General features: G+C 44.6%; 1 protein-coding gene across 1 annotated transcript in view; it reads right to left on the reverse strand.

Annotated features, from left to right (window-relative positions):
• The window catches only part of CDC42SE2 (CDC42 small effector 2), a 114,854-nt gene extending 107,914 nt beyond the window's left edge, over positions 1-6,940 (reverse strand). The window contains exon 1 of the mRNA XM_006131876.5: positions 6,533-6,940. The gene's annotated coding sequence lies outside the window, so the exon portion shown is untranslated. The remainder of the gene's footprint in view (positions 1-6,532) is intronic.
• Positions 6,941-8,166: the final 1,226 nt, after the last annotated feature.

Genomic DNA, 8,166 nt, shown 5'->3' on the forward strand with positions numbered 1-8,166 from the left:
AGATGTCTGTGATAGTAAGAGGACTGAGCTAACAGACAAGGAAGGGCTCATATTAATGCTTCCAAACAAGCCTTCAGAATTGTGAGGCACCAGCATTTTGGTTTAAAAGCGACACCATGTATAGAAGGCACAGGTAGTCGGAGTACTTTGTAGAAATTTGTTGCTGCCTTTCCTGCTATGTCCACTAAATTTATGAGCATGAAGCCAGATAAATCTTAATTTACAAAGTACCAAAGCAAAAGTAATATCATATCAATCACACAGCTTAGGGGTTTTTAACCTGTCTTCTTTGTTTTCAGTTAAATGTTTATTTTATGAACAGAAGAAAACATAGATCAACATGAACAGACATGGGAGAGCTACTAAAAGCTACCAAAACAGAAGCTACCAAATGAAAAGCTACCAAAACAGAAGTGTCTGTAAGTATTTGATATGAATGAGGCTCTAGCAAACCTTGAAAAAGTGGCCAAGCTGACCCACACATGATTGAATTCCCTATTATAGCTGATTACTTGATGACAATCAAAGATGTTTAAAGAGAGAAATATACATGCAGAGCTAAGATGACTATAGCTCATTAGCTACACATGCCAGCCGGGTGTGTATTTATATAAGGAAAGAGACAGTAGTACTCATTTTAACCACACCTTGTGCAAGCTAAGGATGTTAAATATCGACTGAGTAATTGAACAGTCGATGCATTTTGCATCAACTATTCGATTAGTAGGGCACCTAAGCCTTTGAAGTATAGCAACAGTCCCCCGCTGACCCCAGGCTCCATGCCAGGCTGCTGCTTTAAAACATCGCAGGGAACCTGGCATCAAGCTCCTCATGGCATTTCAAAGCAGCAGCGCCACAGCAGCGCCAGGATCAGCTAGGGCAGGGGTGGCAAAGAGCCAAAATATCATTGGACCCAGCACGAAGAACCGGGGCAAAGTTGTCAAGCGAAAACACACACACACACACACACACACACACACACACACACACACACACACACACACACACACACACACACACACACACACACACACACACACACACACACACTTAGAGGCTTTTTGGCCACAACAGGCTCCCGCCGGCTGACACCATCTTTAATGGCCATACCGGAAGGCTCCCCTGCCCAGTGAGTACAGGAAGCCGGGAGGAGAGGGTCATTTTCAGCGGTGTAGGGACAGCTTTACGAGCCGCAGGGGGAGAGAGGGAAGGGGAGATGTGCTTTGCAAGCCGCACCCGGGGGGATGGGGGAGAGCCACATGCTCATGAGCTGCGGGTTGGCCACGGCTGAGCTAGGGAGTCCCCAGTTGATCCAGGCTCCACATGGCGCTGCCACTTTGAAATGCAGGGAGGAGCCTGATGCCAGGCTCCCTGTGGCATTTCAAAGCATCAGCGCCGCACGAAGCCCGGGGTCAGTGGGGGAGTCCCCTGCTGATCCTATGCTCCATGCAGCGGTGCCACTTTGAAACGCTGCATGCAGCCTTGGGCACCCCAGCTGGCCTTGGGCTGCACATGGCATTTCAAAGTGGCAGCGCCGTGTGGAGCCCAGGGTCTGGCCCCAGGCTCCAAGCAGTACCCTCCCATCCCTCTCCCCTGGCCTTTTTCTAATAGAGGCAACAAGGGGGGGAAGCGACTAGTCGACTAGCTTGTTGACTATCCAATAAGCATATGCTTATCAGATAGTTGACTAGTCCACTAGTCCACTAGTCCTTCATATCCCTAGTGCAAGCACATGTTGTACTATCATTTTCCACAGACCCTAATCCTAATCTTCTGCTGACTTCCTGGACTTGAGTATGATGAGAAATTCCAAATTATATGGTTGCTTTTGGGATGTGGTCAAAGGATCACTTGAAAATAATCTGAGACCCCTTAAATCCCAATTTGAGTCACACAGAATATTAACTGCAGTTCAGGGGATATTTACACACAGAAACTACTACTACAAAAAAAATCACGATGGGGAATATGCTCAGGAGACAACACGACACACATGTCAGAGCTTTGTGAATAAGTCTGCATAACACTGACCACACTATGATGGCTGAAATTCACCCAAAAATGAAGTTTGAAGGCTGAAAAAACAGATTTGCATGTAATATGAAGCAATTACAGATACTTCTAGGGAGCAGTTTTATGTCAGTGATAACTTTTCAAAACTTGGTATAAATTAATAGATGTGTATCAATCATATAAAGTTCATGCCTCATTTGCAGGGACGATTTATTAAACTGCACCTAACGAACAAAAGTGATGTCATAATGCCAATCAAAATTTTGTTTTAAATGGAGAAGTTCTTAAACTTGTTCTTACAGGGAAAACACTGCATTAGACAACCAAACAGAAAAGAATAGAAGCTATATAATTTATCTAAGAGTTATCAGGGGAAACCTAAAGCTGAATTATATTTGTTTTAGAATTCTAGTAAAAAACAAAAACTGGAAAAAATATTTGTGAACCAGCCAAAAGCTGTGGACAATGCAAGCAGACACAGAATTCTAAAAAGTCAAGTATGTTCCTGGCATCACACTGGATCATAACTTCACCCTAGTGGGCAAACAATTAATTTCACAGTTACTGGTGGTTAACATATTTCTTCATCAAAATCTAGTTTTTCTCACTAAAGACTCAATCATGTTAGCACCTAATACAGTTCTTGCTGGAAAAAAATGTGTTAAGTACTTCTTACTGACTGTGAAGTCTCCATGTGACATTACATTTTCTTATCACCACTATTACTCATGATCTATCATTACACCCCTGTTCTGACAGAAAGAAACACCATGAAATATTGCCCTCCCAAGTCACTTAAGAAAACCCTGTTCAGTTTCCCCCTTTGTGCTATTTTTTTTTCATTACTCCTTTGCTAAAAATCAGTCAACATATTTTTTTGGACAATAAGAACGAAGGCAAGATGTTTAAAAGGCTCCTGCTGACTTTTTTTTTTTTAATCATGACAAGCCATACCCTTTGCTAGCTGTGCTCAAATTGTTACAATGCCAGCAACTGCAGAATTCTGACAAGTATGTGGGGTCAGAATTAATGGTATGATTCAAGACAAGTTGTTTTTTTCTTGTTATAAAATATAAAAATTTACAGATTTAGAACAAAGCGTCTCACCTATCTCAACTGTGATAGCGTAAAGCTGAATTAGGTTCATTTGTGGACTAATAAATTATACTCAATGATCCTATAGCTTACTCTATTCTTCACTCAAACAATGCAACAGAAAGTTATTAAAATACTTGAAAAAGCTAATTTTATAATTCCTGCTTTACAGACCTTTGGTATGTACAATGTCATCGGATTTCTTAGGGGGAAACCTCCCCCCCCCCCCCCCCCCCACACAAATGAATTCTTTGTTGCAAGAAGGACTCCACTATTGCTCATAGAGAAAAGCTAGAAGAATATTGTTAGAGACCCTGCTCTTCTTTGGAAAACACACTCGCCTCTTTGGATGTGTCTACACAGCAGGGCTTAACTCGAAATCAGCTATGCAAACTGAGCTACATCAATTGAATAGCTTTTTTTCAAAATAGTTCATTTAAATAATGGGAGCATCTACACAGTGCTTATTTCGAAACAGACCACTCTTCCTCCGACTTCCTTTACTCCTTGTACAATGAGGGTTACAGGAGTCAGACTAAGTTGTCCTCCAGCCTGACAGTATTTCGAAATAACTGCCTGTAGTGTAGATGCAGACTAAGTTATTTCAAAATAACGCTAGTTGTTTCGAAATAATGTTGTTGTGTAGACATACACTTATAAAGTCATTGTAATTTAATTAAGATAAAAAATTTAACCTTTACTTCTAAAATTCTTACTGAACCTAAGGCAAAAACTACAGATTGTTTAAATTTCAATCCTGCAAATACTTACCCACATGCTCAACTTTACAGAAAGTGAATAATCCCACTGAACCAAGCAATAAGTTCAGTGAGACAATTCACTTACATAAGAATTTGCAGGATCAGAGCCATACTTACCACTCTTCAACATTTAATCTTTAACATTACCTTTTTTGGCAAAAAAGGAAATGACAGCAGAAACTGAAAGAGATCAGGAACAGACTAAGAGTAGCACAGGTGTACTGACAGTACAAGAGGTGTCACTTCCAAAATGACTTGGCTTACCCCAAAACAATTTTTTACTATTATGAAATAACATTTTATACAGTAGTCTAAAACACTGTTGGGTATCTAAGAGAATTTCACCAGCTAACTCCTCTTTCCTACTTAGATCAACATGGGTGTGAGTAAGGTAGGATCATATTGGCAATTATAAACTAGAAAAAACAGACTCAATCATTGGACAAAATTCTAATCTCACCTGCATCAGTGTAAATCCAATATAGTATCATTATCATCACTAGAATTATTCAAGTTATTCCTATATAAAACAGAACAGAATTTGGCTTTACGTGTTAGGATTCAGAAGGGAAATGGAGAGCTTAAAAATATTACATGAGCTTTTGTATCACAGATAGATCTTTAATGTACTAAATCAAGTTACCATTTAGTGATGACAAAGTAGTAAAATTGTCAGAAAAAAATTCTTTGTTTTTATTTTGAGAAAAAAATATAAATATCTGTCATCACAGCACGGACTGATTGTTTTGTTGTTGTTTTAATTGCCTCTAGATTAGAAGATCTTGTCAGTCGCTGAATATAAAAATAAACAAACATTTACCCCAAATCACCCAGAGAGCAGTCAGCCTCTGGTTCCAAACAAGACTCTCTCTCTGTCTCTCCCTCTGTGTATATGGGAGGGAAGGGGGGAAAGTGTCACTTATTTCATACTAGGTGTCAAAGTTTTAAATCTCTTCCTATAATGTTATGTTTTCATAGCCTGTAAAAAGCAATAGTTTATGCCAACATTCCTCATATAATGTTAGTCATATCAATTAAAACTTTAAAACATATCTGGAGCTTGTCACTTATCTGAAAAGGCAACTTTTTAGATGTCTTGTACTCAGAACTCTGAATTTTGAAGTTAACAGGTTTAAATCCGAAGACAGATAAATTCATGTGTGCAACACTACCTTAACGTTCTAATGTGCTGGGGTCTAACTAACCAATGATTTTATACATACAACTTATGGATAGTGTCAGGCAATTTCCCCAGAACAAAGTTTTGTATGTTACTCAGATTTGTATTATCTAATAATGAAAGTGGTCGCATTAGCCATCAGCATCAAATACCAAACATTTTCCCCACACATATGCAGTCCTGCTCATGTTCAGTTACCAATGCTGCATTACAGTGCCATTACCACACCCTCTGTGCCAAGAAAGAATAGCAAAAAGAAGCCTCCTTTTGTCCTTGAGCTCAAGAAGCACTTGCACCAAACAACCTGTTAAAAGCATCACCATCTCATTCAATGCTCCTTCTTGTAATTTCCCCCCCAGAAACATTCGTTTTTAATAATTTTTCAGCAGAAGAAACTGTCCTTACTATCACTTCCACACAAAAAAAGAACAAGGAGTTTGCTAAATATCTTTAAAATTTTGTAGGAGCAACACTTTTCTCACAATGAAATCGACAGTTTTGGGAAAATGCAGCAAATCTGGCCTTATGATCATTGGAGATAAGCAGGGGGAGGGAGAGGAGAAAAAATAAGACATTTGTGCTCTAAATCCCTATTGGAGTTTCCTCTCCTGCTCTCTTTAACTCCATGAGAAAGAGCCAAGCTGTGCAGGCTTAACATTCAGTTAATATTTTGCTTAGCTTGGAAGAAGGTGGGGAAAGAAAACCCTTGATTTTTTTTTTATTATTAATATCCAGGTGTAGGGTTTAAAGCTTATTAACAAAACAAGTGTATTGTGAAGGGTAAATAGCAGGGGGGACACTGTATGTAGAATCAGAGAGATTCGGCTTCCTTCCCCAAAACCTTTGGTCCATGCCATTGCGAAACCTGACCTGCCACTGACAAGAGCACAGCTTTATAGCACCAAACATTTGCCAAGGTTTTTTTTAGCTTTCTGCTCCCACTTGCTTCACTCTGCTAGAACATTGCACTCAGCCTTAGTGTTGCCCTGCGTGGGGAACCCCCCGCCTTCTGCTTTTGGTTTGGAAGGAAGATAAGTGACAACAAGATTGAAGAGGACTTTCCCAGAATTGAAAATGGAGCTACAAGCTCTGGTGCATAGACAGTCCCACCGCAGCCCACTGGGGTCCACGCAGGTATGGCTGTGTGTTTCCCACAAACACACCCGCACTGTAGATCACATTCGTCTTCCAGACAGGGATGACAGCCCAACGCCCCCAAGTCCCAGCTCTGTCCCCCTTCGCTGGCAGGAGGCTGGGCGAGCCTGAATCTCTGCTTTGCTGCAGCAGTAGGCTTGGGGAGGAGGGTGATGATGGCCGGGGAGGGGGGTCTCTCTGCTTTCTAGGGAGGGGAAGACGCCACTCCCAGCGCACATGAAGCCCAAGGCTTTCGAAGAAGGGGATTCGATAGAAATGGGGGAAGCACCAAAATTAGGCCCCTGCTGCCCCATGAGCCCCCCTTCCCCAATCCCTGCCAGTCACTCACCTCTCGCTACAGCAGCCCCTGCTCCTTTGTCTGGCTTCCTCTCGGCACCTCCGTCTCCCTCCCGCCGGGCGCCCGCAGCGCTGGGGAGGATGGAGATGAGATCAGTGCAGGCGGCTGCGGAGCCCGGGCGATCACATGGAGCGGGCGGGGGCCGCGCCCACTGCCCTCCCCGGCGGCGGGCGCTGGATGCGGCAGGAGCAGCTCCCGGCTGGAGCGGGGGTTGCCGCCGCCCTGCCCGGGAGGGGAGGCGAAGATGGCGACCTCGGCGCTGCTGCGGGAAGGGAAGCGAGCGGATCCCCCGGCCGGCCCGCTCCGCTCCCGGCTGCTGCACCTCTACTGCCGGCTCGGCGAATAGGGGAGGGGACAAAGGAGGCCGGGCCGCCGCCAGCCCCGCTCCCGCTCCTCCTCCGCACTTTCAAACAGCCGCCAGAGCCGCCCGGCAGAGCTCCGGCAGCTGGCGGGGGCGCCCCCTGGCGCCTTCTCGGCACCGCCCGGCGGGAGCGCTCCCCGGGCGCCCGCGGTCAGCGCACCCCCGGCGGGAGGTGGCAGGGGAGCCCAGAAAGCGCGGCACTGGGCCCTGGCGGCGTAGCCTGGGCCCCCGGCGTCCCTTCTCCGGGTCTGAGCCCCTGGGGGTTGAGTGCAGTTCTCTGGCACCCTTGGAAAGGGTCAGCAACGGGAGGGCAGGGGCCCTGCTTTCAGCAAGGAGCAGGCTGCCGTCCTGGTCTGACCCCATAGACTGAGGTGGGACAGCTCAGGAGACAGCACAGGGCACCCTGCTCTGGCCCTGCAGATGAGCTCAGTGTAAGCTGGAAAGCTTGTTTCTCTCACCACCAGAAGTTGGTCCAGTGAAAGATATTACCTCACCCAGCTTGTCTCTCCATGATCATGGGACCCACACAGTGTACAACTACACTACACTCATCTATTCACTTATATTCCTCCCACATTTTACTTTGACTCTCCACAGGTCAGAAAAACAACAGGACACTCCTGTGGTTTTCCACTATCCTCCAAGGCTTCTTTCTGTAAACGTGTTTTCATAAAAAAATGTTTAACAGGGCTCTTGAAAATCAAGGAAATGGTTTTGAATACATCTTAGAGCATGTGAATCCCTATTACTCTCTGCTGTAGCAATGGGGCAGAGGCCTCTGGTTCCTTTCCTCTGTATCTGGAGAAGAAAATGTGACAGTACTGTGTTTGCTGTAGAATGCTGGGGCACCAATGAAACATAGGCTGTGTCTACACTGCACCCCTTTTCCGGAAAAGGGATGCAGATTAGACACTTCGGAATTGCAAATCCACGGGGATTTAAATATCCCCTGTGGCATTTGCATTTACATGGCTGCCGCTTTTTTCTGGCTTGGGGATAAGCCGGAGAAAAGTGCCAGTCTAGATGCAAGTCTCCGGAAAATAAGCCCCTTTCCTTTCAAGTAGGAATAAGAAATCCTCCAGAAAAGGGCTTATTTTCCGGAGAATCGCGTCTAGACTGGCGCTTTTCCCCGGCTTATCCCCAAGCCAGAAAAAAACGGCAGCCATATAAATGCAAATGCCGCGGGGGATATTTAAATCCCCCGTGGATTTGCAATTCCGACTCGTCTCATTAGCATCCCTTTTCCGGAAAGGGATGCCAATGT

The sequence above is a fragment of the Pelodiscus sinensis genome, chromosome 6 (genome assembly GCF_052426305.1).
Source record: "Pelodiscus sinensis isolate ZL-2025 chromosome 6, ASM5242630v1, whole genome shotgun sequence".
In the NCBI taxonomy this organism is placed as follows: domain Eukaryota; kingdom Metazoa; phylum Chordata; order Testudines; family Trionychidae; genus Pelodiscus; species Pelodiscus sinensis.